The 27,704-nt window shown below is 46.4% G+C and overlaps 1 long non-coding RNA gene across 1 annotated transcript; it reads left to right on the top strand.

The window, feature by feature from the left end:
* The first annotated feature begins 5,617 nt into the window (after positions 1 to 5,617).
* LOC116969025 lies at positions 5,618 to 12,312 on the top strand. The gene is made up of 2 exons (XR_004410741.1): positions 5,618 to 5,740; positions 12,137 to 12,312. It is a non-coding gene; the product is annotated as an uncharacterized LOC116969025 (long non-coding RNA).
* The last annotated feature ends 15,392 nt before the right edge of the window (positions 12,313 to 27,704 follow it).

Below are 27,704 nucleotides of genomic sequence, written 5' to 3'. Positions count from 1 at the left end.
GGCACCGGCGCAACGCCTCCGACGGCCCGGGACTCCTGCACTGAGGCTGCTTCATGGCCGGAGCTGCAGCAAGCGACTCGCCAACCCGGCAAACACTCGCCAGCCCTGGCTCCCCGTCCGCATCTGCCCCCGCCGGTGCTTCAACTTCCATCCCTCCCTCCGCCCCGGCTCTCCAGGACCAGGTTGTTCAGAGCACAGCAGCGCCTCGTCCAAAGCTGGAGACATTGAAACATATCTAGCCAAAAAAAGTGGGGGGGCTGCAACCCCCACCCCGGTTCTGCGGCCCATGATTCGTGTTGCATTACACGTCGGAGCTGTGAAATGACGTTACTAAATGAGGCCATTCTCTCCATCAAGCCCATCTCTCTCTATCTCCATCTCTCGTTCTCTCACTCTCTCTCTCTCTCTCTCTCTCTCTCTCTCTCTCTCTCTCTCACCTTTCCCCGTTCCCCTCCTACACCCTCTCCCTCTCTCTGTCCCTTCTGACCCTCAACCCCCTCTCTCCCTCACTTTCTCTCCCATTCACTCCTCCTCTCGCTCCCCCTCTCCACCCCCTACACACACACACACACACACACACACACACACATACACACACACGGTCACACACACACGGTCATACACACACACGGTCACACACACACACACATACACACACACACGGTCACAAACGCACAATTACATATTGGTACCACTTCCTCTTCTCTCCACTGTGAGTCCACTCATCACCACCATACGCCAAACAAAATATTTTATTTTATGATTTCTACTTGTTCTTGCTCGCTTTACCAAGCGATCAATTGATACATTCTTGCTTTGTAATTTCATGCAGACTATCCGAGTGATGTGGAGAACTATGATGCCCCAAAGATGGTGAAACGAGAGCATGATCGGCGGCAGAATGTTCCACCACGAGGATTGGATTTTGCAGAGGGAACCAATCAATGATTCAGATGTAAATTCCATGAAGTCCAAGCTAGCTGGAGTAACCATGACTTGTCGACAGGACAACAATCTTTTTGTGATTAAGTAGCTCTCATAACCCCTGACCCCTAGCCCACATAAATATACCACACTGCAGTTCTTGTAGCGTCACCTCCGTGTCTTGAATTTCTTCATGGCCCGTTCTTCCAAGGATGGTGTGTTTGGGTTTTGTGACAGAGTGGGAGATATGTGGGATTTACAAGACATGCAATCTCTGGAATTGGTGATGTATAAATCAGAATTGAAAGTCAACATAAAGGAAGTCCCAGGGTCTTTGGGATTGAAATGTTACACGCAACACTTCCACGAGCATTAGATTTACCAGGATATTACCAGAACGAGGGTCTGAGTTGTAGGGAGAGGTTGAGCATGCTGGGACCCTATTCCTTGGAATGCAGGAGGATGGGGGGTGGGGGGGGGTGATCTTATAGAGCTGCATAAAATCATGAGAGGAATATATCGTGTAGATGCACAGAGTCTCTTGCCCAGAGTAGGGGAATCGAGGACCAGAGGACATGGGCTTAAGGTGAAGGGGGAAAGATTTACTAGGAATCTGAGGGGTAACTTTTCCATACAGAGGGTGGTGGGAGTATTGGACAAGCTGCCAGAGGAGGTAGTTGAGGCGGGGACTATCCCAACGTTTAAGAAACAGGTAGACAGATACGTGGATAGGACAAGTTTGCAGGGATATGGACCAAACACGGGCAGGTGGGACTAGAGTAGCTATGACATGTTGGCCGGTATGGGCAAGTTGGACTGAAGGGCCTGTTTCCACACGTATCACTCTGTGACTCTATGACGTATGAGGTATCCATGTTCCATGAGGTATCCATGTTCTATATTAACCGGGATCTGTGCACCGGTTACTTTTCATTTGCAGCGACTATACACGCGAAAAGTCACCAGTTCGATCCTTGGCAGGAACATACTTTTGGCTCGTGGCCATGTTTCCCAATCAAATGCGTTTATCGTCGTTCCCATTGACATTAAGCACAGCTGCCCAAAGATCCCGCTGTAACATTCACCAATACATGTTTGAAGTTACCCGATCGAACACCTATTCCCACCGGCAGCTGGATGAAGGACAGAAGCAGTCTTTCATCCGTCATGAAACATAATTACTCCGCCGGTATCTCCGTGTCTGGATTTTTCGAGCGAGGTTCCTTCTCCATCTCTCTGTCTTCCTCGCCGTTTCTTTCTCTCAATCTGTTAACTAGAGGACGATGTTTTCAATTTCTCTTAAGCCGTTCAGATGTGAAATACCGTCTTAATGCTTCTTACACACAGAAAGGCGTTTTATATGTGATTCCGCACTCACCTTTAGAGTTTACTCAAATGTCTCCTCACTACACGGCCGAGTTGGCATTGGCAATAAATGTTGATATTGTCAGCGACATGCACATTTTGAAGCTAGTTCGTTATTCCGACTGCGCATGCACAGGTCGCTCGGGATAAACAATGTCGGCGGCCTTGCCACTGCATGGGTGCAGACCTGCGTCTGGTCCCTAATCAGTCGCCGCTGGGCCGTCCCCATCCACTCCCGAGTTTGCCGTCCGGGGGTGGCAAGGGACATCCGGGGTGGTCCCGGGCCGGCGGGGGCCGGACGGGAGCGCGGAGGGGGGCGGGGCGCCGGCTCCAGCTCGGCTCTGCCTGTCCCGCCGGTCCGTCGCAGCTGCAGCCCAGGCCCGCAGGCGGCACGGAAAAGAAGCACCAACTCCAGCTCAACTACGCCCGTCCTGCTGGCGGCACAGACAGAGTCGAGCTGGGGCCTGGACATCCCCTCCACGCTCGTTGCGGGCCTGGGCCAACAGTCCCATATTGAGGCAACCAGATGAGTTTCTTTAATCCTTTTGAAAACCAGGAATGTGTCTAGGATGAATTTAAAGGCATGGTTAAAATATAAAATGTTGAATAACTTATCACAAACCACCACAATGTTGGTAATTCATGCTTACCAGGGCTGCTAACATTGGGTGAGAGTTGAGAGTGAGAAATTGCGAGGGAGCGTTGCAACGGGGGGGGGGGGGGGGGGGGGGGATTGGAGGAGGGTGTTCAGGTTTTTTGGGTTACGGCCCGTGTGCCGTAGGTTGCCGAACCCTGTCCTAGATGTATGGCCTCATTGTGGTCCTCCCCATGTTTTACAACTGATTCACCTGGTTAGTTTTATCTCCGGCTGCTTCATGTTGTCGGCGGCTGCACATCCAACCAAGAAAGAAGAGAAGAGATGCGACATCACTCACAGCCGCCAACTGACGCGCTTCCACAGACCGCACAGATCGTTGTGATATGGTGCAAAAAGACAAACTGTGCAGGGAGGGAAGACAGCGTGAGAATTCTGTCTTCAGCGTGAGAATTGGCTGAAATGCGTGACTCTCACGCTCAAAGCGTGAGAGTTGGCAGCCCTGTCTAAGGCCAGGATGTGACAACAGACGCACAGGGAGACACATACACAAAGGAAGACACACACACACACACACACACAGGGAGACAGACAGACACACACACACACAGGGAGACAGACACACACACACACAGGGAGACAGACAGACACACACACAGGGAGACAGACACACACAGGGAGACAGACACACACACGCACACACACACACAGGGAGACAGACACACACACACACGGATATACACACAGGGAGACACAGACACACACCCACAGGGACACACACACACACACACACACACACACACAGGGACTCACAAACACACACACAGGGAGACAGACACACACACACAGGGAGACACAGACACACACACACACACACACAGGGAGACACACAAAGGAAGACACACACACACACACAGGGAGACACACACACACACAGGGAGACACACACACACAGGGAGACACACACACACACAGGGAGACACACAGCAATTCTATCCTCTTCTTGGAGGACAACATTGACAACACTGCGTGGTGCCAGCAATGGCTGCCTCGCCAACAGTCTGTCTGTCCCTTCCTACTTTGTTGTTGGTTTGTATGTTAAATGTATGTTTTTAGTGTTCTTTAGCTTGTTTTATGTGGGGAGGGGGTGGAGTTGAGGAAACTTTTTCTAAACTCTTACTTCGACGGAGACGCGATATTTTTCCGTATCATATCTCCTTCCGCACTGCGGCCTAACATCGAGGAGTTGGCGCCTTCGCTGGAGACCGACTTTGAGAGCTCCACTGCGGGAGCTTCGACTGTCCCGACGTGGGAGCTTCGATCGCCGCAATGTGAGAGCTTCGACCGCCGGCTGCGGGGCTTCGATCACCCTGACTACGGAAGGTTCGACTGCCCCGACCGCGGGAAAATAAAAGAGGATGAAGATTGGAATTTATTGCCTTCCATCACAGTGAGGAACGTGGGGAATCTGCTGTGGTGGATGTTTATGTTAACTATTATGTAGTTGTGTGTCTTGTTGCTTTTGTTTTTAGCATGGCTGTATGGTAATTCAAATTTCACTGTACCTTAACTGGAATGATAATATTGATCAAAATTCAGATATGACAAAATGGAGGATCTCTGCATTTGCAGAACCTGCTTGGTGACTTTCTGCGAAAAGCCGCAAAGCCATGAGGGTCATGGCTCCAGGTTGTCTGGGTCATGTGGATCATGGCTCCAGGGTGTCTGAACAGAGAGATGTCCAGATGCCTCCATCATTCTTAATATGTATGAGGGTTTTGCAGAAAGTGCTGAGCTGGGCTGCAACATGATGCCAAGCTGCACTAACCATGTCCACCTGCATATGATCCATTGCACACCATTCCCTGCCTATCCATGTTTTTCTGTCTTAACAGTCACCTCAACGCCACTGTCATATCTGCCTCCACCACCACCACCAATTGCAATATGTTCCACGCAACTACCACCCTCTGTGTAAAATAACCTATCCGCGTATGTCCTTTAAACTTTGACTTTTTCACCTTGAAAGCTATATCCTCTAATCTTTGAATTTTGTAGCTAGCACTCTCTAATCCAGGCAGCATCCTGTTAAATCTCTTCTGCACCCCCTCTCCAATGCTCTCTCATCAACCTGAAGAAGGGTTTCGGCCCGAAACGTTGCGTATTTCCTTCGCTCCATAGATGCTGCTGCACCCGCTGAGTTTCTCCAGCACTGTTGTCTACCTCCAAGCTCTCTACATCCTTCCAGTAATGAGGCTGCCACTCATGGGCGGAAATCGCTTTTAAAACATGGGGAAGATGGGCAATGAGGCCTGACATCTAGGACAGGGGTCGGCAACCTACCCCTTAACCCGAAATACGCAGGCGTCTTTTATTTTTAATTCGTTTTCGCGACCTGGGAACTGCAGTCATTCCCGGGCGGTTTTGCTGTTAACACGGCGGGGGGTTGTCCCCCACCTCTCAAAACATGGATGGGTAGGTCCCCGCCGCGCCAGTTTATGTACTTGACACGCGATTACTTACGAGCTACGATGTTAGGAGCAAAGATACTAGAGGAACTATAGGATCTTTGGTTAGGACCTGGGGCGTTACTGAACTGCACCAGCGCTGTCTGTGGATTGGAGACCAATCCCATGCGCCGACTGCCAAGTGATCCAGGACACAAAGGAGGGGGAACCTCTTCTGAAGGGCGGTAAATTCAGTATAAACTCGGAGATCATGCATAGAACACTTCTACTCCAACTGTCTGATCCACACTGTGAGGAACTCAGTGTAAAGCGATGAAGCCTCTACAGTTAATGGTCGGGATCCTGCTGGTGACCGCGCAAGTCACCGTTCAACTGGCAGGGGGGTCTGGTACGTGTCCATTTGGTTCTGTGATCACTGCGTGGTAAAATATATATAATTGTAAACGTAAACACCATCGTCTCAAGAATTAAACCAGGATTAGTGCATTGTAGAGGTATGATTTCAATGTTTTTTTATTTGAAGTATTTTTAAGATTATTTAGGGCCAACATGAGAGATGGGAGCAGGTGATTATTATTTTTGGTATTGCTCGACCTCCAAAAACCGGGGGATAATAATACAGGCAATCCCCCAGCTCAAAAAGCGGGGGGAATTTATCCTCCACCCAACCCCCTGATCGACGCCAATTCCTTCCACGGTACAGAGAATTTGACAACCAAACTTTTAAATGTGTTATAATTTCAAGTGCTATTTTTTTGTTTGTAGTTGGATAAAGGGACAAGAAATAATCATAACATTTCCTGATTTTGCAAAGTCATTCAAATTATGTTTTGCTCATATGCGTTCTCCTTTTGACATATTTCATTTTGATTTGAATTTAGAATCATCAAACCATGACATTAATAAAGGGGGTATATGTTTGTGGAAACGTTACTTTTTTTAAAGTAAGACTTTTGAGAAATCTTAAATGCATTAGAAATATATATTTCAAAGCACTGAGTCTCTTGCCCACAGTGGGTGAATCTTGGACCAGATGACAGATTTAAGGTGACGGGAAAAATATTTCATAGGAATCTGAGGAGTACCATTTTCCACACAAAAGGTGGTGGGTAGTGCTTCTACTCAGCGGCTGTGGAAAGCATCTTGTCCGAAAATATTACAATCTGGTTTGGGAATTGCTCTGCCCAGGACAAGAAGGCTCTGCAGAGAGTAGTGCGTTCAGCCGAATGCACTATGGGAACTTCACTTGCCCCCCTGCAGGAACTATACATCAGGAGGTGCAACTCCAGAGCCAATAAAATCATGGGAGACCCCTTCCACCCCTGCAACGGACTGTTCCAGCTGCTACGGTCAGGCAAATGCCTCCGTTGCCATGCTGTGAGAACGGAGAGGTTGAGAAGGAGTTTCTTCCCAGAGGCCATTTGGACTCTGCTGTATAAATTGCTGTTTTTTCCCCTTTTCCTTCCGCCCACAATATTCAATATGGGAAAGAATATGTGATTCTGTTACATTCTGTTTGTAGTTTGTTTGGTTGTTTGTTTGTTTGTCTTTTTGCACAAAGTCCGTGAGCATTGCCACTTTTCATTTCACTGCACATCTCGTATGTATATGTGACGAATAAACCTGACTTGACTTGACTTGGGTGTATGGAACAAGCTGCCAGAGTAGGTAGTTGAGGCAGGGACTATCCCAACATTTAAGAAACAGTTAGTCTGATACATGGATAGGACAGGTTTGGAGGGATATGTACCAAAAGCAGGTAGTGTAGCTGGGGCATGTTGGCGGGTGTGAGCAAGTTGGGCCGAAGGGCATGTTTTCACACTGTATCACTCTATGACTACATTATATCTTCACCATGCATGAATGCTTCCAAATCAAGTGGTCAAATTTTATTGCCATATACTCAAGCATTGAAACATAGAAAATAGGTGCAGGAACAGGCCATTCGGCCCTTCGAGCCAGCACTGCCATTCAATATGATCATGGCTGTTCATCTAAAACAGTACCTCTTTCCTGTTTTTTCCCCATATCCTTTGATTTCACTAGCCCTAAGAGCTAAATGTGACTCTCTTGAAAACATCCAGTTAATTGGCCTGCACTACCTTCTGTGGCAGAGAATTCCACAGATTCACAACTCTCTCGGTGTAGAAAGTTTGTCCTCATCTCAGTCCTAAACGGCCTACCCTTTATTCTTAAACTGTGAACCCTGACATCGGGAACATTTTTCCTGCAGTTACAGTAAGTGAAAATCTAGCAGGCAAGCAGGATGTTTTCACCAACCACCCCCATTTGAAGGCCACTATCTTCTACCGCATCTACCCAGTGCTTGGTACTTACTTCCAGCAGCCACTGGTTGTCCTCCAGGATGCACCTGGTCCATGCCGGTCACCAGTGCTAATTTGGCGCAGAGGCTCTCACGGCACCGGCGCAACGCCTCCGACGGCCCGGGACTCTTGCACTGAGGCGGCTCCATGGCCGTAGCTGCAGCGAGCGACTCGGCAGCCCGGCAAACACTCGCCAGCCCCAGCTCCCCGTCCGCATCTGCCCCCGCCGGTGCTTCAACTTCCATCCCTCCCTCCGCCCCGGCTCTCCAGGACCAGGTTGTTCAGAGCACAGCAGCGCCTCGTCCAAAGCTGGAGACATTGAAACATATCTAGCCAAACAAAGTGGGGTGGGGGGCTGCCCCCCCCCCCCCCGTTTCCGCGGCCCATGATTCGTGTTGCATTACAAGTCGGAGCTGTAAAATGACGTTACTAAATGAGGCCATTCTCTCCATCAAGCCCATCTCTCTCTCTATCTCCCTCTCGCTCTCTCTCTCTCTCTCTCTCTCACCTTTCCCCGTTCCCCTCCCACAGCCTCTCCCTCTCTCTGTCCCTTCTGACCCTCAACCCCCTCTCTCTTTCCCCCACTTTCTCTCCCATTCACTCCTCTCGCTCCCCCTCTCCACCCCCTCCCCTACACACACACACACGGTCACAAACGCACAATTACATATTGGTACCACTTCCTCTTTTCTCCACTCTAAGTCCACTCGCCACCACCATCGCCATACTTTGCCCACCCTGGATCTTCTCCATATTCCCTTCCCTTCATCTCATAGAAACATAAGGATTGGACAGGTATGATGCAGGAAAAATGTTCCTGATGTCGGGGCAGTCCAGATCCAGGGGCCAGTTTTAAAATAAGGAGTAGGCCATTTAGGACTGAGATGAGGAAAAACTTTTTTACCCAAAGAGTTGTGAATCTGTGGAATTCTCTGCCACAGAAGGCAGTGGAGGCCAACTCGCTGGATATTTTCACGAGAGAGTTGGATTGAGCTCTTAGGGCTAAAGGAATCATGGGATGTGGGGAAAAAGCAGGAATGGGGAACTGATTTTAGATGATCAGCCATGATCAACGAATGGTGGTGCTGGCTCATAGGGCCGAATGGCCTATTCCTGCATCAATTTTCCTATGTTTCTGTTTCCATTTATGTGTCCACGTGTTATATTCCCAAGCCGAATGCTAATTTCTGTATAAAATGCTTGTGCCGCCTTTTTCAATACACGAAGCCTCTGCATTTCGGCATCGCAAAGTGCCCATTAGCCCAGAATTGTTTCGGTTCATATCTGTCCCAGGGTTAGTCCCAGTAAAACTGAATATTTTATGATTTCTACTTGTTCTTGCTCGCTTTACCAAGCGATCAATTGATACATTCTTGCTTTGCAATTTGATGCAGACTATCCGAGTGATGTGGAGAACTATGATGCCCCGAAGATGGTGAAACGAGAGCGTGATCGGCGGCAGATTCGTCCACCGACAGGATTTAACTTTTTTAAAAGTAAGACTTTTGTGAAATCTAAAATGCATTAGAAAAATTAGAAAAGGGCATGTTTTCACACTGTATCACTCTATGGCTACATTATATCTTCACCATGCATGAATGCTTTAAAATCAAGTGGTCAAATTTTATTGCCATATACTCAAGCATTGAAACATAGAAAATAGGTGCAGGAATAGTCAATTCGGCCCTTTGAGCCAGCAGTGCCATTCAATATGATCATGGCTGTTCATCTAAAATCAGTACCCCTTTCCTGTTTTTTCCCCATATCCTGTGATTTCACTAGCCCCAAGAGCCAAATGTGACTCTCTCTTGAATACATCCAGTGAATTGGCCTCCACTGCCTTCTGTGGCAGAGAATTCCACAGATTCACAACTCTCTGGGTGAAGAAAGTGTGTCCTCATCTCAGTCCTAAACGGCCTACCCTTTATTCTTAAACTGTGACCCTTGGTTCTGAACTCCCCCAACATCGGGAACATTTTTCCTGCAGTTACAGTAAGTGAAAATCTAGCAGGCAAGCAGGATGCTTTCTCCAACCACCCCCATTTGAAGGCCACTATTTTCTACCGCTTCTACCCAGTGCTTGGTACCTACTTCCAGCAGCCACTGGTTGTCCTCCATGATGCACCTGGTCCATGCCGGTCACCAATGCTAATTTGGCGCAGAGGCTCTCACGGCAGCGGCGCAACGTTTCCGACGGCCCGGGACTCCTGCACTGAGGCTGCTTCATGGCTGGAGCTGCAGCGAGCGACTCGCCAACCTGGCAAACACTCGCCAGCCCCGGCTCCCCGTCCGCATCTGCCCCCGCCGCTGCTTCTACTTCCATCCCTCCTTCTGCCCCGGCTCTCCAACACCCAGGACCAGGTTGTTCAGAGCACAGCAGCGCCTCGACCAAAGCTGGAGACATTGAAACATATCTAGCCAAAAATGTAGGGGGGCTGCAACCCCCCCCCAGCCCCCCCGGTTCCGCGGCCCATGATTCATGTTGCATTACATGTCGGAGCTGTGAAATGACGTTACTATATGAGGCTATTCTCTCCATCAAGCCCATTTCTCTCAATCTCCCTCTCTCATTCTCTCATTCTCTCTCTCTCTCTCTCTCGCCTGCCCCCATTCCCTCCAACACCCTCTCCCTCTCTCTGTCCCATCTGACCCTCAACCCCCTCTCTCTTCCCTTAATTTTCTCTCCCATTCACTCCTCCTCTCGCTCCCCCTCGCCCTTCCCCCCCCCCCCCCCACACACACACACACACACACGCACACAAACACATGGTCACAAACGCACAGTTACATATTGGTACCACTTCCTCTTTTCTCCACTCTAAGTCCACTCACCACCACCATCGCCATACTTTGCCCACCCTGGATCTTCTCCATATTCCCTTCCCTTCATCTGATAGAAACATAAGAATTGGACAGGCTTGATGCAGGAAAAATGTTCCCGATGTTGGGGCAGTCCAGAGCCAGGGGCCACAGTTTTAGAATAAGGTGTAGGCCATTTAGGACTGAGATGAGGAAAAACGTTTTTACCCAAAGAGTTGTGAATCTGTGGAATTCTCTGCCACATAAGGCAGTGGAGGCCAACTCGCTGGATATTTTCAAGAGATTTAGATTGAGCTCTTAGGGCTAAAGGAATCATGGGATGTGGGGAAAAAGCAGGAATGGGGTACTGATTTTGGATGATCAGCCATGATCAACGAATGATGGCGCTGGCTCGTAGGGCCGAATGGCCTACTCCTGCATCTATTTTCCTATGTTTGTGTTTCTATTTATGTGCCCACGTGTTATATAGAAACATAGAAAATAGGTGCAGGAGTAGGCCATTCGGCCCTTCGAGCCTGCACCGCCATTCAATATGATCATGGCTGATCATCCAACTCAGTATCCCATCCCTGCCTTCTCTCCATACCCCCTGATCCTTTTAGCCACAAGGGCCACATCTAACTCCCTCTTAAATATAGCCAATGAACTGGCCTCAACTACCTTCTGTGGCAGAGAATTCCACAGATTCACCACTCTCTGTGTAAAAAATGGTTTTCTCATCTCGGTCCTAAAAGACTTCCCTCTTATCCTTAAACTGTGACCCCTAGTTCTGGACTTCCCCAACGTCGGGAATAATCTTCCTGCATCTAGCCTGTCCAACCCCTTAAGAATTTCTAAGAGTTTCTATAAGATCCCCCCTCAATCTTCTAAATTCTAACGTGTATAAGCCAAGTCTATCCAGTCTTTTTTCATATGAAAGTCCTGCCATCCCAGGAATCAGTCTGGTGAACCTTCTCTGTACTCCCTCTATGGCAAGAATGTCTTTCCTCAGATTAGGAGACCTAAACTGTACACAATACTCCAGGTGTGGTCTCACCAAGACCCTGTACAACTGCAGTAGAACCCCCCAGCTCTTATACTCAAATCCTTTTCCTATGAATGCTAACATACCATTCGCTTTCTTCACAGCCTGTTGCACCTGCATTCCTACTTCCAATGACTGGTGTACCATGACACCCAGGTCTCGTTGCATCTCCCCTTTTCCTAATCAGCCACCATTCAGATAATAGTCTACTTTCCTGTTTTTGCCACCAAAGTGGATAACCTCACATTAATCCACATTATACTGCATCTGCCATGCATTTGCCCACTCACCCAACCTATCCCAGTCACCTTGCAGCCTCCTAGCATCCTCCTCACAGCTAACATTGCCCCACAGCTTCGTGTCATCCGCAAACTTGGAGATGTTTGATGGAGCCGATTGCTAATTTCTGTATAAAATGCTTGTGCCGCCTTTTTGAATACAAGAAGCCTCTGCATTTCGGCATCGCAAAGTGCCCATTAGCCCAGAATTGTTTTGGTTCATATCTGTCTCAGGGTTAGTCCCATTAAAACAAAATACTTTATTTATGATTTCTCCTTGTTCTTCTGCGCTTACCAAGCGATCAATTGATACATTCTTGCTTTGCAATTTCATGCAGACAATCCGAGTGATGTGGAGAACTATGATGCCCCGAAGATGGTGAAACGAGAGCGTGATCGGCGGCAGAATCGTCCACCACGAGGAATGGATTTTGCAGAGGGAACTAATCAATGATTCAGATGTAAATTCTATGAAGTCCAAGCTTGCTGCATTAACCATAAATTGTCGACAGGACAACAATCTTTTTGTGATTTAGTAGCTCTCATAACCCCTAACCCCTAGCCCACAGAAATATACCAGTTCTTGTAGCGTCACCTCCGTGTCTTGATTTTCTTCTTGGTCCGTTCTTCCAAGGATGGTGTGTTGGGTTTTGTGGGGGATATGTAGGATTTACAAGACGTGCAATCTCTGGAATTAGTGAAGTATACCTCAGAATTGAATGTCAACATAAAGGAAGTCTCAGGGTCTTTGGGATTGAAATGTTATACGCAACACTTCCACGAGCATTAGATTTACCAGGATATTGCCAGAACGAGGGTCTGAGGTGTCGGGCGAGGTTGAGCATGCTGGGACCCTATTCCTTGGAATGCAGGAGGATGGGGGGTAGTGATCTTATGGTGCATAAAATCATGAGAGGAATATATCGGGTAGCTGCACAGAGTCTCTTGCCCAGAGTAGGGGAATCGAGGACCAGAGGACATGGGTTTAAGGTGAAGGGGGAAAGATTTACTAGGAATCTGAGGGGTAACGTTTCCATACAGAGGGTGGTGGGAGTATTGGACACCCATGTTTCCCAATCAAATGCGTTTATCGTCATTCCCATTGACATTAAGCACAGCTGCCCAAAGATTCCGCTGTAACATTCACCAATACATGTTTGAAGTTACCCGATCGAACACCTATTCCCACCGGCAGCTGGATGATGGACAGAACCAGTCCTTCATCCGTCATGAAACATAATTATTCAGACATGTTATCTCCGTGTCTGGATTTTTCGAGCGAGGTTTCTTCTCCGTCTCTGTCTTCCTCGCTGTTTCTTTCTCTCAATCTGTTAAGTAGAGGACGATGTTTTCAATTTCTCTTAAGCCGTTCAGATGTGAAATACCGTCTTAATGCTTCTTACACACAGAAAGGAATGCTAAAGGTCGTGCGATCTTCTGTTTGACTCAGCTGTTTAGCGACGGAAATCTAGCGTTTTAAATGTGATTCCGCACTCACCTTTAGAGTTTACTCACAATGTCTCCTCAGTACACGGCCGAGTTGGCATTGACAATAAATGTTGATATTGTCAGCGACATGCACATTTTGAAGCTAGTTCGGTATTCCGACTGCACATGCACAGGTCATGGGTCGCTCGGGATAAACATTCTCGGCGGCCTTGCCACTGCATGGGTGCAGACCTGCGTCTGGTCCCTAACCAGTCGCCGCTGGGCCGTTCCCATCCCCTCCCGAGTTTGCCGTCCGGGGGTGGCAAGGGACATCCGGGGTGGTCCCGGGCCAGCTCATGCTGGCTGAGGGCCTGGGCCTCCCCTCATGCTGGCTGTGGGCCTGGGCCTCCGCTCCATGCTGGCTGTGGGCCTGGGCCTCCCCTCATGCTGGCTGTGGGCCTGGGCCTCCGCTCCATGCTGGCTGTGGGCCTGGGCCTCCGCTCCATGCTGGCTGTGGGCCTGGGCCTCCCCTCATGCTGGCTGTGGGCCTGGGCCTCCCCTCATGCTGGCTGTGGGCCTGGGCCTCCGCTCATGCTGGCTGTGGGCCTGGGCCTCCGCTCCATGCTGGCTGCGGGCCTGGGCCTCCGCTCCATGCTGGCTGTGGGCCTGGGCCTCCGCTCCATGCTGGCTGCGGGCCTGGGCCTCCGCTCCATGCTGGCTGAGGGCCTGGGCCTCCCCTCATGCTGGCTGTGGGCCTGGGCCTCCCCTCATGCTGGCTGTGGGCCTGGGCCTCCGCTCATGCTGGCTGTGGGCCTGGGCCTCCGCTCCATGCTGGCTGCGGGCCTGGGCCTCCGCTCCATGCTGGCTGTGGGCCTGGGCCTCCGCTCCATGCTGGCTGCGGGCCTGGGCCTCCCCTCATGCTGGCTGTGGGCCTGGGCCTCCCCTCATGCTGGCTGTGGGCCTGGGCCTCCGCTCCATGCTGGCTGCGGGCCTGGGCCTCCCCTCATGCTGGCTGTGGGCCTGGGCCTCCCCTCATGCTGGCTGCGGGCCTGGGCCTCCGCTCCATGCTGGCTGCGGGCCTGGGCCTCCCCTCATGCTGGCTGTGGGCCGGGGCCTCCGCTCCATGCTGGCTGTGGGCCTGGGCCTCCCCTCCACGCTGGCTACCGCTCTGGGCCAACACTCCCGTATTGAGGCAACCAGATGAGTTTCTTTGTAATCCTTTTGAAAACCAGTAATGTGTCTAGGATGAATTTAAAGGCATGGTTAAAATATAAAATGTTGAATAACTTATCACAAACCACCACAATTCATGCTTACTGAAGTGAATGGCTAGACGTTATTTAAATAAAAACCGAGCCACGCAGATTGAAAACTGATATTTATTCAGAGTGCAAAGTAGCTTGAAATGGGTAATGAGATTGTGCAGCTCCTAAAAAAACTAATGCCTTTATTTGCTGTACATATCCGGTGCCTGTGTTAAACAGTAATCACAAATTTAAACATGACTGGTTTTTATTCTATAACTCTTGCCAAATCATTTTTGCCAATTTTTTTAAAGTGCTGATTAGCATTTGAGGAGGTCAAAACCCACTCTTTAAACTACAATGTAACATTGTAATAGCAACCAGCTAATTTGGAATTATGTTGATTTTCAAGAGCTATTTAAAGGGAAAACTCACCATTTGGATGATGGTTCTTGATGGAGAAATAAAGAAATCCACTGACATTCATTGGGAGGATTTATGAGACACTTCCTCAAGACTTCAACAACACCCCGGCAACAATTATTCCAAATGCCTGATTGTCCTCCCAATCCATCCATTTCCACCATAGATTGAATTGGAGGAACAGCTCCTAATGTTTCGCATGGGCAGTTTACAACCCAGCAGTATGAATATTGATTTCTCTAACTTTTCCTCACTCCCACCCCCATCCTAGTTCTCCGACTAGTTTCACTGTCCTCCTGATTAATTTTACTGATTGCATGCCTTGTTGTCACCTTTCCCTCAGCTAATAATGAACCTTTCAACAGTTCCTTATGTGTATGAAGGAACTGCACATGCTGGTTTAAACCGTAGATAAACACAAAAAGAATGGGTGACGTTTTGAGTCGAGACTGAAGAAGGGTCTCGACCTGAAATGTCACCTATTCCTTCTCTCCAGAGATGCTGCCTGACCCGCTGACTTACTGCAGCTTTTTTTCGTCTATCTACATTTCCTTATCGTCGTCTGATTTGATCTGTCATTATCACACCAAACCCTTCCATATCTCTCAGTCTGAAGAAGGGTCTGGACTCGAAATGTCCCCCCATTTCTTCTCTCCAGAGATGCTGTCTGTCCCGCTGAGTTACTGTACTCCAGCATTTTGTGCACATCTCCACCATAGGAAACATAGGTATGAAAAGAAGAATGGGAGTGCTTGATCATCAGCGTCAAGTTAGGATACCCCTGTTTCTCAAAAGGATCACCACATGCATAAAAATGGTGACCTCACCATTGGTCTCTTAGCCATTCTGCAATATGCAGCTACAAGTCATAAATCTTAACAGCTTCAGTGGAAGTGCCTGTGAAGAACCTTTATGTTTTCTCTGTAACCAAGTGCTACTCCTGCTGGTACTTAGTTTAGCATTGCCATGGAATTTTAAAGTTGTGGTAAGTAGCTCTTAAGATCAAAATGTGTGCACTACATCCAGAACTGCTTGCAGATGTATTTTGCTAGACTGTTTGGCTCAGGGAAAATTGAAGCTGCAGTTACAGCCGAGAGTTAATGCTGTAACACCATTATAATACATAGGCCAAAGATAGGCACAAAAAGCTGGAGTAACTCAGTGGGTCAGGCAGCATCTCTGGAGAAAAGGAATAGGTGACGTTTCAGGTCGAAACCCTTCTTCAGACTAGTACGAGTAGAATCTGAAGAAGGGTCTCGACCCGAAACGTCACCTATTCCTTTTCTCCAGAGATGCTGCCTGACCCGCTGAGTTACTCCAGCTTTTTGTGCCTATCTTCGGTTTAAAACAGCATTTACAGTTCCTTCCTACACGTAATACATCAGCCAAATGAATGCATGGTATATTGGTGTTATATTCTGCAGTATTTTAGATCATAATTTTGTGTTATAAAATTATTTCAAGGTTGTAAGGCCATGTTATATTATCTATTGCGTCTTATTTATAATTGAATAAAATTCCAATAATCCAGCTCTCTTGGGGTTCTGTTCGTTTCCATCAAGTAGATTTTCCATAATACTGGACATTACTTTGATTCGTGCAAAAACACTCATCTATTTCATACATATGCAGTAAAACAATAAAGTTTCCAGCAAATGCAAAGAGTTTGAAGAGACCACAAACCCACCCACATTCCAAACCCTTGGTGTTCTAGACCACAACCGAGAGGTGTGAAAACACACACCTCCAGATTCAGGGAGTTTCTTCCCAGCTGTTATGAGGCAACTAAACCATTGTATCGCCAACTACAGAGCGGTTCTGAGCTACCATCTGACTCTGGAGTTTCTCGTACTATCTTTAATTGGACCTTGCTGGACTTTATCTTGCACTAAACGTTATTCCCTTCATCATGTATCTGTACACTGTGGATGGCTCGACTGCAATCATGTATAGTCTCTCCGCTGTTTGCTTAGCACGTCACAAAGAGCAAACAAAAACCTCGGTACACATGACAATAAACTAAACTCGACTAACTAGACTGCAGGCGCAAACCTAACCCACAGTCCAGATCCCAGCCCTGGCCACTTTCCCCACTTGCACTCTCGACCCACAGCTCGCATTCCAGGCTAATAAATGAGCCGGAATATTATCACAATTATCCTCTGGTTATGATGTTGACATTCAATCAAATGAACTTTTAAAAATAACTCTGGGTTGTGATCTCTATGCGACATGACTAGTTTTAATCCACCTGGATGGGTTCAGACAAAATTCAGAAAATAGTACAACAGATATCACCCATGTCATCAAACTTGGAGTTTTACTGCAAGCTAAAGTCCAGCATTCTGATTAAAGATAGTCCGAGAATCTCCAATGAGATACAGTACATAGTAGCTCAGGACCGCTCTCTAGTTTTTGATACAATGGTTTCATTGTCTCATAACAGCTGGGAAGAAACTCCCTGAATCTGGAGGCGTGTGTTTTATTGCAGGTATAGGTGTAGGTTTCATCTCATAATTTGATTCCCATTGCTTGTTATTTTCCCCAACTCTTATGGTTATACGTGGATATGAAAAGCATCTTGTGTACACTGTAAAAGAACAGAGGAAGAACCAGCGCAGGGAAAGAATCTCAGGAGTCCCAAGCAGCAGCTCAGGACGATGGGATGACAAGAGCAGCTTGTGTTTGGAGGGTGCCCGATGGACTGTTTAGAGTCACATAGGGTCTGCAAACCAATGAGTCTAAAAGACAGAAACATAAATCAGAAAGTAACAGTAGAGCAGCGAGTGTTGACTTGTGCTTTAACTCAATAGTTAATGCTCAGTGACTGCAGTCATTACCTAAATAATTAAAGGCCCTTAAAGTTAATCAACACATGTGCCGCCACTGATCTCGCTTACTTCCACATCCGAACATTGCCTGACTTCTCCGTGTCACCTCCCCTATTCTGAAGCCCTCTTCCATCCTTTTGGTCCACTCTTGGCTAATCTCAGTCTTGGCTATTCTCCATAAACTGATCATCCACAATGATACAACTTAGGTATGACCCTGACCATGTAAACATTAGCCCATCTCTGCTGCTCTTGTTGCCCCACATCACATCCTAATGAAACAATAATACAGTTTTGAAATTCTAATCATTGTTTTCATATCCATTTCTGGTTCTGCTCCTCCCTACCTCTTCACCTATACAGCCCTTTAATTTTCAAAGTTATCTGAATCCCTTTAATGATCTACAAATTTAATGGCTTTATTTCAAGTCTTCAGTTACCAAAGCCCCAAATTCATCTCTCTCCCCAAAACGCTACATCTGTTCAGACTGAAGAAGGGTCTTGACCCGAAACGTCACCCATTCCATTTCTCCAGAGATGCTGCCTGTCCCGCTGAGATATTCCACCATTTTGTGTCTATCTTTGGTTTAAACCAGCAGCTGCAGTTCCTTCCTACACATCTCTTCATATCTTCCTTTCAGTCCCCTCTGAAAACCTGCAATCCTGACCAGTCTGTTGACCATCTAACATAGTCATAGAGTTATACAGTGAGTAAACAGGCCCTTCAGCCCAACTTGCACACACCGGCCAACATGTCCCAGCCACACTAGTCCCACCTGCCCGCGTTTGGTCAATATCCCTCCAAATGGACTATGTCCTATCCATGTACCTGTCTGTTTCTTAAATGTTGGGATAGTCCATGTCTCAACTACATCCTCTGTCAGCTTGTTTCATCCATGCACCACCCTTTGTGTGTGCTAATATCTTCTTCTGTGGCTCAATGTTGGTTTTGATTTGATAATTAATAAAGGATGGTTCATATTGAAATGTTTGTGATCCCTTGAGGGAATAACAGGGTAGATTTCACTATGATTCCACTCATGGGAAAATCTTGAGCAAAGGGACACAGTTACAAAATTACAGATTGGCAATTTTAAACTGGTCCGTGGAAACTTCTTCACAACTATGGTGAGTCTCTAGAATTCTCTACTGCAGAGGATTGTGGAGGCTAGGTCAAGTGAGACATTTGAAGAGGAAGAAGCTAAATGTTTGAAAAATCAGGGAATCGAGGGCTCTGGCCAATTGGCATGGAGGTGGCGATGAAACCTGGGGCAGATCAACCACAGTCATATTGAATGCTGAGGAAAACTTAAGGGGGACAAGTAGCCTTTTCTTGGTCCTATTTTCTTGTGTTATGTGAAGTAACTTTGGACATTTTGCTACATTAATGTTCTGATACAATTGCAATTTATCGTAAGATTATAAGATGGTAAGGAAACCTTAAAACCTTCCTTCTCCCCGCCACCCCCTATCAATCTGAAGAAGGGTTTCGGCCCGAAACATTACCTATTTCCTTCGCTCCATAGAAGCTGCTGCACCCGCTGAGTTTATCCAGCTTTTTTGTGGACCTTAAAAGAAACTTGGTTTTCTATACTTGTAAATAAGGACACAGAATACCAAAAATATATAATCATACAAAACCGTTCCAGTGTTTGGACATCGCCTGAGGTATTGAATTGAATTCTCGGCACCTTGCAGCAGGTCTTGATGAAGAGAAATTGACGAAACTATGATTGTTTCGGAAGAACGGAAAGTAAGGGGAGACCTTTCTAGAATTATAATTGATGATAGAGACAAACTAGTCCCTCAGGGGCTCGACAATTCCGATGCAAGGATCAGCTTAACACCACTAAGGGTGAGAACTTGTAAACATGTATCTGCAATAAGAAAGTTTTAGGGACAGTACATGAAGAAATAGACTTAAATACAGCAGATTTCTTAGCAGAATGTGCCTGGAAATTGAACGGCGCCTGTAAAAGTGTGGTCATATGGCCTTGTCTGATAACAATGAATAATATTTTCAAGGGACTGCCACTGCATAATCTTATGCACACAGGACCCAAGGAGCCGTGCACAGTGGAATAGGCTTCACGCTCTTGAAAAGTCATTGCAGAACAGATAATGGAAAATTGTCATCTAGTTCTGGTTCTACATCACAGTTGCATGCTGATACAGAGGCCACGCTGTGCATCTGGGCATTTGAACTTTAGACCCAGAAAGAACTGGAAGGAAAATCAGTCTTTACGGACAACACAATAAGTAGCAATGTTATAACATTTTGAGATTTTAAAAATCGTCTGCAATTAATCCCATCAGATAAAACATAAAACAAAGTTTAATTTGACACCTAATTCATTTCCATATCTTCAGTATTAAAAAAGTTATGGCCATTTTCATACTCTGAACTTAGCATCTTGTTCCCTATTGCTTTTTCATTGATTTAACACAAAAGCTGTGATCGAGGACAGTCAAAATCCCATAACTTTCTTAAAAATTAAGAGAACTGAATGACATTTTCAGTTATTATAGATTGAAGCATTCTGAAACAAATATGAAACAATCTTACTTGGATGACCTGAAATTAAAACATATAATTAGTTAGTTACCTAACTGTAGCTAATTACAAAATTCAATTACTAGATCTAAACATCTATCCATTTCTTAAGAAAAGGTTACCATTTTTAAATAGCCTAAGTGTCCAAATAACATTCACACAAGAATTCACAATATAACATGATTGTTAAATCTCATTGTCATGAATTTATAGGCCACGTGGAAGGAATTTAGTGTTTAATTCCTGTAAATTAATGGCCATTTAAATCATCTTCCGAGTGAGATTTTGTGGAATGCGATTGTTTGGAACGTTGCGGTTGCGGTGAATTTAAATCCCATATCGGCAGGAAAAATACTGCCGGTTCGTATGGGGCCTTAATCACCTTTTCGCCGATGAAATTTTGATTAAAGTAATCCTAAGAAGCAAGTTTATATGTAAAATAAACGACTTACCTTATGTTTTGCCCCGTACGTGAGATCCGTCCCGTTGTTGGCGTTGACGGAGTTAGAAGTAGATTTTTATTTTACTCCAGCGATTAAATTGTCCAGCGGTTTTTATTTTAAAACTTCCGAGAACGGCAGTCGGAACGATTTTTCAGCATCAGGTAGTAGCCCGAGAAAATATATCTCAGACAGGCAGGAGAAAACGGCACTTTAATCCCGCCCCCTCCTCAAAGGCGCCAAAGTCGTGCACATGGCCAGTGACAGAACTGCAGCGCCGCTGAAGGTAAGTTTTGTAACATACCTACAATAAGTCCTCAATTTTCCTCTAAGAGTGACTCTTCAATTGATGAGTCACATGGCGTACAAAAATGCGAAAACAAACCATCACATTTCTCGGCCATGAAGTCTAGCATTAAATTTACCCGTTTGTTCCTATAAGGTTGCCGGCAATCGTTACTTTTTTGCTTATCTCTCATTCATGTGTTCTATATCACTCTACATCATCATCTATATCTCTTGTTTCCCTTTCCTGTGGAATGGGTGACGTTTCAGAGTCAAAACCTTCTTCAGATTGAGAGTCAGGGGAAAGGGAAATGAGACTTATAGTTCAGTTTACTTTATTCTCACGTGTACAGTGAAACGCTTTTTGGTGCATGCTATCCAGTCAGCAGAAAGACAATACATGATTACAATCAATCAATTTACAGTGTATAGATACACGATAAGGGAATAATGTTTAGTGCAAGGTAAAGCCAGCAAAATCCAGTCAAGGATAGTCTGAGGGACATCAAAGAGGTAAATAGTAGTTCAGCACTGCTCTCTGGTTGTGGTCGGATGATTCAGTTGCTCAGAGAGATTATGATGATGTAAAGAGATATGGAACAAATGAATGAAAGATATGCAAAAAAGTAACGATGATAAAAACAGGCCACTCATTCCTTCTCTCCAGAGAGGCTGCCTGTCCCGCTGAGTTACCCCAGCATTTGGTGTCCTTATGCCCCTGTCCCACTTAGGAAACCTGAACGGAAACTTCTGGAGACTTTGCGCCTCACCCAAGGTTTCCGTGCGGTTCCCGGAGGTTTTTGTCAGTCTCCCTACCTGCTTCCACTCCCTGCAACCTCCGGCAACCACCTGCAACCTCCGGAAACCGCACGGAAACCTTGGGTGGGGCGCAAAGTCTCTAGAGGTTTCCGTTCAGGTTTCCTAAGTGGGACAGGGGCATTACGTTTCACCCCATCAGCCGTCGCATACCACACATAATCCTCTAACATTTTTGCCACCTCCAACGGGATCCCAACACTAGTCACATCTTTCCATCTCCACCCCCTTCCGCCTTCTGCAGAGACCGTTCCCTCCGCAACTCCCTGGGTAACTCATCCCTTCCCACCCAAATCACCCCCTCCCCAGATACCTTCCCCAGCAACCGCAGGAGATGCAACACCTGTCCCTATACCTCCTTCCTCGACTCTGTTCAGGGACCCCGACAGAGGCAGAGGTTCACTTGCACCACCTCTAACCTCATCTACTGTATCCGTTGTTTAAGATGTGGACTCTGAAACATCGGCGAGATCAAACGTAGACTGGGCAATCGTTTCGCTGAACACCTTCACTCAGTCCGCCTGGACCTACCTGATCTCCCGGTTGCTAAACACTTTAACTCTCCTTCACATTCCCACACTGACCTTTCTGTCCTAGGCCTCCTCCAGTGTCAGAGTGAGGCTAAACACAAATTGGAGGAACAGCATCTTATATTTTGCTTGGGCTGCTTACAGCCCAGTGGAATGAATATTGATTTATCTAACTTCATGTAACCCCTGCATCCCCTCTCTCTATCCCTCCCCACCTAAGTCACACCAGCTTCTCGTTCTCACCGAGCAAACAGCCTGTTTCCATTATCATCGCTACTTTTTTTTACATCTTTCATTAATTTGTTCTAATATCTCTCCACATAATATCGTCTATGTCAGTCTGAAGAGGGTGTCGACCACCAGTAAGACCGTTTGAAGGTCTTTGCATCCCTCATTGCACCTTTCCCGAGATGCTGCCTGCCAGCCAGCCAGCCAGCCAGCCCGCCCTATGCTGAGCTGAGCTATTCCAGCCAGCATTTGCGGTGCCTGTCCAGGCTCCAGACTGTCGTCAGCCACCCCCGCCCTTGCGACTTGGAAACCGCCCTCTCCCGGGCCGGCGTCACAAAGGCTTTCCTGACGCCGCGTTCTAAGGGAGGGGTAGGGGAGACCCAGCGCGAGCAGCTAGGGGAGCGGGCGGCGGTGGCAACAGTAGCAAGTTGCACAGCAGCATAGCAAGTGGTACTGTAGCACTAGCAGTAGCAACAGCACTAGCAGTGGCAGTAGCAACAGCACTAGCAGTGGCAGTAGCAACAGCAGAGCGGTGCAGATCAGGCAGCCCTGGGATGGAGCGGCGCCGGACTGAGGGCGCTGCCAGCAGCCAGCGAAGGTTCGCAAACCCGCAGGTAAACCTCTGTCTGTGTGTGTGTGTGAGAGAGATAATGTATGTGTGTACGTGTGTGATAATGTATGTGTGTACGTGTGTGATAATGTATGTGTGTACGTGTGTGATAATGTATGTGTGTACGTGTGTGATAATGTATCTGTGTGCGTGTGGGGGGGTTGCAAGGGGAGTCTGACTGCTGTAAATCGGCACGTTTGCAGGGTTTAACTATGCGCCTCTAGGGGTTTAGTTGTGTGGTTGTGGTGGAAGAAGGGGGGTGGTTGCTGAAAGAAAAGAAAATGTTGACAGCGAAAAAATTCACCATTAATCCGTATTGGATTCTCTCCGCGAGTTACCCCCTTTAGAAAACCAGGCGAATGCAGCAAAATGTTTCGGTTTCCTGGCTCTAGTCCGGCCATGTGACTGGATTTTGAGTTGTATTGTCGAAATTTGAGCTTGCATTTTTAAGGTAACCCTTCAAGCGGTCTTATTGGATGTAGGAGTGCGAAAATAGGATTGATTTGTATTTAATTTTACAGGTTAGTTAGGTATTGCACAGCCAACGACATGAGGTGGAGAGCTTATATCGCAATGGTCTCTGGGACTTGTAGTGTTATTTGTAACTGATGAATGGAAATGAATTGTGTATGAAGGAGCTGCAGATGCTGGTTTAAACCAAAGATAGACACAAAATACTGGAGTAATTCAGCGGGACAGGCAGCATCTCTGCCTCAGAGGGTGGTGGAAGCCGGTTCTCTGGATGCTCTCAAGAGAGAGCTAGATAGGGCTCTTAAAAATAGCGGAGTCATGGGGATATGGGGAGAAGGCAGGAACGGGTACTGATTGGGGATGATCAGCCATGATCACATTGAACGGTGGTGCTGGCTCGAAGGGCCAAATGGCCTACTTGTCTATTGTCTATTATCTCTGCAGAGAAGGAATTGGTGACATTACAGGGTTGAGACCCCTCTTCAGACTGAAGTCCCCATATGTATATTGAGACTGAAGTCCGAAGAAGGGTCTCGACCCTGAAACGTCATCCATTCCTTCTCTCCAGAGATGTTGGCTGCCTCGCTGAGTTACTCCAACATTTTGTGTTTTATCAGTGGAAATGATTTCTTAACTACCAGTGTACTCCCAAATACTTGCGCTGTTAACACAACAAAACGTCCCCAAAACTCCCTCGTATGGAACCTCATTTGGGTTTATTCGAGTAGATGACCAGAAACATTTTAAAATAAGTGAGTTTGTGCAAAATCATTGAGGAAGGGAAGGTGGTTGGCATGTTTTGGAGGTTTGGCAGTTGACAAATGGAGACCCCAGAAACAATGTGATAATTAACTAAAAGAGAACTAAAAGAGAAAACATTGTAAATAATCTCTGGCTCTGAAGGAATGGTGGCCCCCACCTGTATGGCGATGAAGAGCTGAAGGAGGAGGATGTTGTGATTAATCTTGCAGAAAAATCGAGGTGGAATGAGGCATTGTAACGGGATGGCATCCGTGGCCACGGATGAGAGTTTCAGTGGCTGGTGCAGAAATCTGGTCAGAAGATTTCTAGAAGATAAGTGTACGTTGTGGGTTACATCTACACATTCAAGGGTTCCAGAAAGAAAAGCAAGGGTGAAGTTCGCACGGTGGATTGAAAGGAATTTTTCTTTTGAGACGTTCAAAATAGCTTTAAGGCCAACGACATGAGGTGGAGGCGTGCCAGTATCAAACATTGTTATCAGGATGAAACATGTTTAATACTTGCCACTTTTAAGTGTGAGAATATAAAGCTGTAATTTCTGTAAGTACAATGGTTCAGTTCAATGTTACTTGTAAGGTCATAAGACGTAAGTGATAGGAGTAGAATTAGGCCATTCGGCCCATCAAGTCTTCGCCATTCAATCAGGGCTGATCTATCCTAACCCCATTCTCCTGCCTTCTCCACGTACCTAGGTACGGTGAAATTCCATTTTTATATATAATTCAGTAAAAATCTTACTATATGTAGGCACAATCATCATCGGGTACAATAGTGTAAGAATAATATGTTACACCGAGACTTTGCAAGTCAGCACGTTTCTGGCGCCATCTTGTACCTTTCAAGTGCATAGTTGTTAAAAAGGTTAGTGTCTTAAAATGGACGGAAAGGCCCTCAGTACTGGCAGTGGCATTGGGTTGTATTTGCAGGGTCGGCCGGGCCAGGTGATATTGTCAGTTCCCTCCATCACTTCTAAGCAGCTGCACGCCGTGTCCTACTGGCCTGTTCAGCCCCAGATCGAATCGAGCCCCAGGCTGTTGCAAGGCCTCCAAACGGTCCAATCCACCAACCCATTGATCTTGGCACGTTGACCTGCGAGCCTGTTGTCCTTCGCCTTGTGGTCACTGCTCAGCCTCTGTGCCCCCCGCAGCCGACCTTGGAACACCGAGAGCACCACTGAGGGCACGGGAGATGAGCCCCCAATCCGTTAACAAACAGCACCTCTTTCCTCTGTCCTCTACCACCTATTCTGTTTTTGAAGATACTCAAAAAGCTGGAGCAACTCAGCGGGTCAGGCTGCATCTGTGGAGAAAAAGAATAGGTGATGTTTCGCGTCGAGACCCTTCTTCAGACGGAGAGTCGGGGGAAAGGAAAAAAGATAAAGACGGTGATATAGAGAGGTATTGAACAAATGAATGCTAGCTATGCAAAAAAAGTTACAATGATAAAGGAAACAGGCCATTGTTAGCTGTGTGCTAGGTGAAAAAGGGTTTCAGACAATGAGACTCAACGAGATGACTTTGAAGCTAGTACGACTAGGGTAGGGGAGGAATGGAGAGAGAGAGGGGATGCAAAGCTCACTTGAGGTTAGAGATACCAATATTCATACTGCTGGGTTGTAAATTGCCCGAGCGAAATATGAGGTGATGTTCCTCCAATTTGTATTTGGAGGAGCCCCAGGACAGAAAGGTCAGTGTTGAAATGGGAAGGAGACTTATGTTTGGCAACCGGGAGATCAGGTCCACTGAGTGAAGGTGTTCAGCGAAACAATCGGCCAGTCAACGGTTGGTCTCGCCAATGTCAAAGATCTATTTTTGATTTTGATTTTCTAGTCTACTTATTTCTATATTCAATACCAAATCTCAGCCAGAACACCACCTTAAAGAAAGTGCTTACATGTATTTTTAGCATGTGGGCAAGCAGAAAGCAAAAATGAAGCAGATAGATTTACCGTTATCAAAATAGCCATCCCTGCTGTCTGATGCACAAGAAACCTAAAGGTTTGAGGTTAGTAAGGCAAAGGAGAAATTGTGATCCTTCAGTTAGTATTTGTGCTAACATAAATTTCATGTTCATATTGTGTATGTCAGGAATTCATCGACTTTAAGAGGTATTTTAACATCATAGCTGTGTGATTCCTGAAAGCTGAAATCTCATTAACTTCACAGGATTGATCGGAGATTACATATGTATTTCCTTTCGTGAATTTTCTTCGATTTCTTCTTTTTATAGTTCCATATTTTAGGCTTTAAATTTTTTTTTATTGTTAATCTAAGGTATGGGGTTGCATCGCGGTGTTACATCATCTAATGCGTTCTGAGTGAAGGCTTGCATTCCTTGGAGAGATTATGTATGGCACAGTTCATCTTTAATTGGTGTTAATCCTGTAGGAGAATGATCGGCTAATAGTAACACTTATGTTTTTTCAGTCTCTCTATTTCTATAATCAGTACCTAATCTTAGCCAGAACATTCATTGTAAAATCGTATGTAAATTTAAATGAATACACACCATTTTTAGAGGGAATTGGAAGATGGACACAAAATGCTGGAGTAACACAGCGGGACAGGCAGCATCTCTGGAGAGAAGGAATGGGTGATGTTTCGGGTCAAGACCCTTTTTCAGACTCTGGGGAGAAGGAATGGGTGATGTTTCGGATCGAGACCCTTTCTTCAGACAAGATTTTGTAAACTTTCAGGCTTAACATTTTACCAGCCCCTAAAACAGAGGAAAACAGAGACTGCTTATTAAAATTGCTTGCAATGGCTTTCTCACCTGATTATATCTGGCCTTGCATTGAACGGCATTCCGTTTCGATATGTTTCAAACAACGGTTGATGATCACACCAGTAGTCTGAACTGTCACCCAGTCTCCATTTGGTTTAACTGAAGTGGATTCAAGGTCTTGATTAGTAATTAAAGGGCTTGTCCCACTTGGCGATTTTTTTTCCGGCAACTGCTGGCGTCGTATCAGTGTTGCCAAAAGATTTTGAACATTTCAAAATCCAGCGGCGACAAAAAAAATGTTGCGACACTTGAAAAAACACCACGCATTAATACGTCATCACGCCACATGTCACACCGCAAATTTTACGGTGACCTGGTACATCAGTCAATTATGCTGGCAGTCGCCGAATAAAATCAGCAAGTGGAACAGGCTCTTAAGTTGAACAAACTACCTCAATAACTAGGTACATACATATGACAATTAAACACTCTTGAACTCTCAAGGTGCAAACTAACGCTTTAAACTTCTAATCAGGAGTCAGGGAAGTGGATGGAATCAT

Source organism: Amblyraja radiata, chromosome 1 (assembly GCF_010909765.2).
Source record: "Amblyraja radiata isolate CabotCenter1 chromosome 1, sAmbRad1.1.pri, whole genome shotgun sequence".
Lineage (NCBI taxonomy): Eukaryota > Metazoa > Chordata > Chondrichthyes > Rajiformes > Rajidae > Amblyraja > Amblyraja radiata.
Note: the sequence above shows the minus strand (reverse complement) of the source record. Positions and strands in the feature narration are given on the sequence as shown.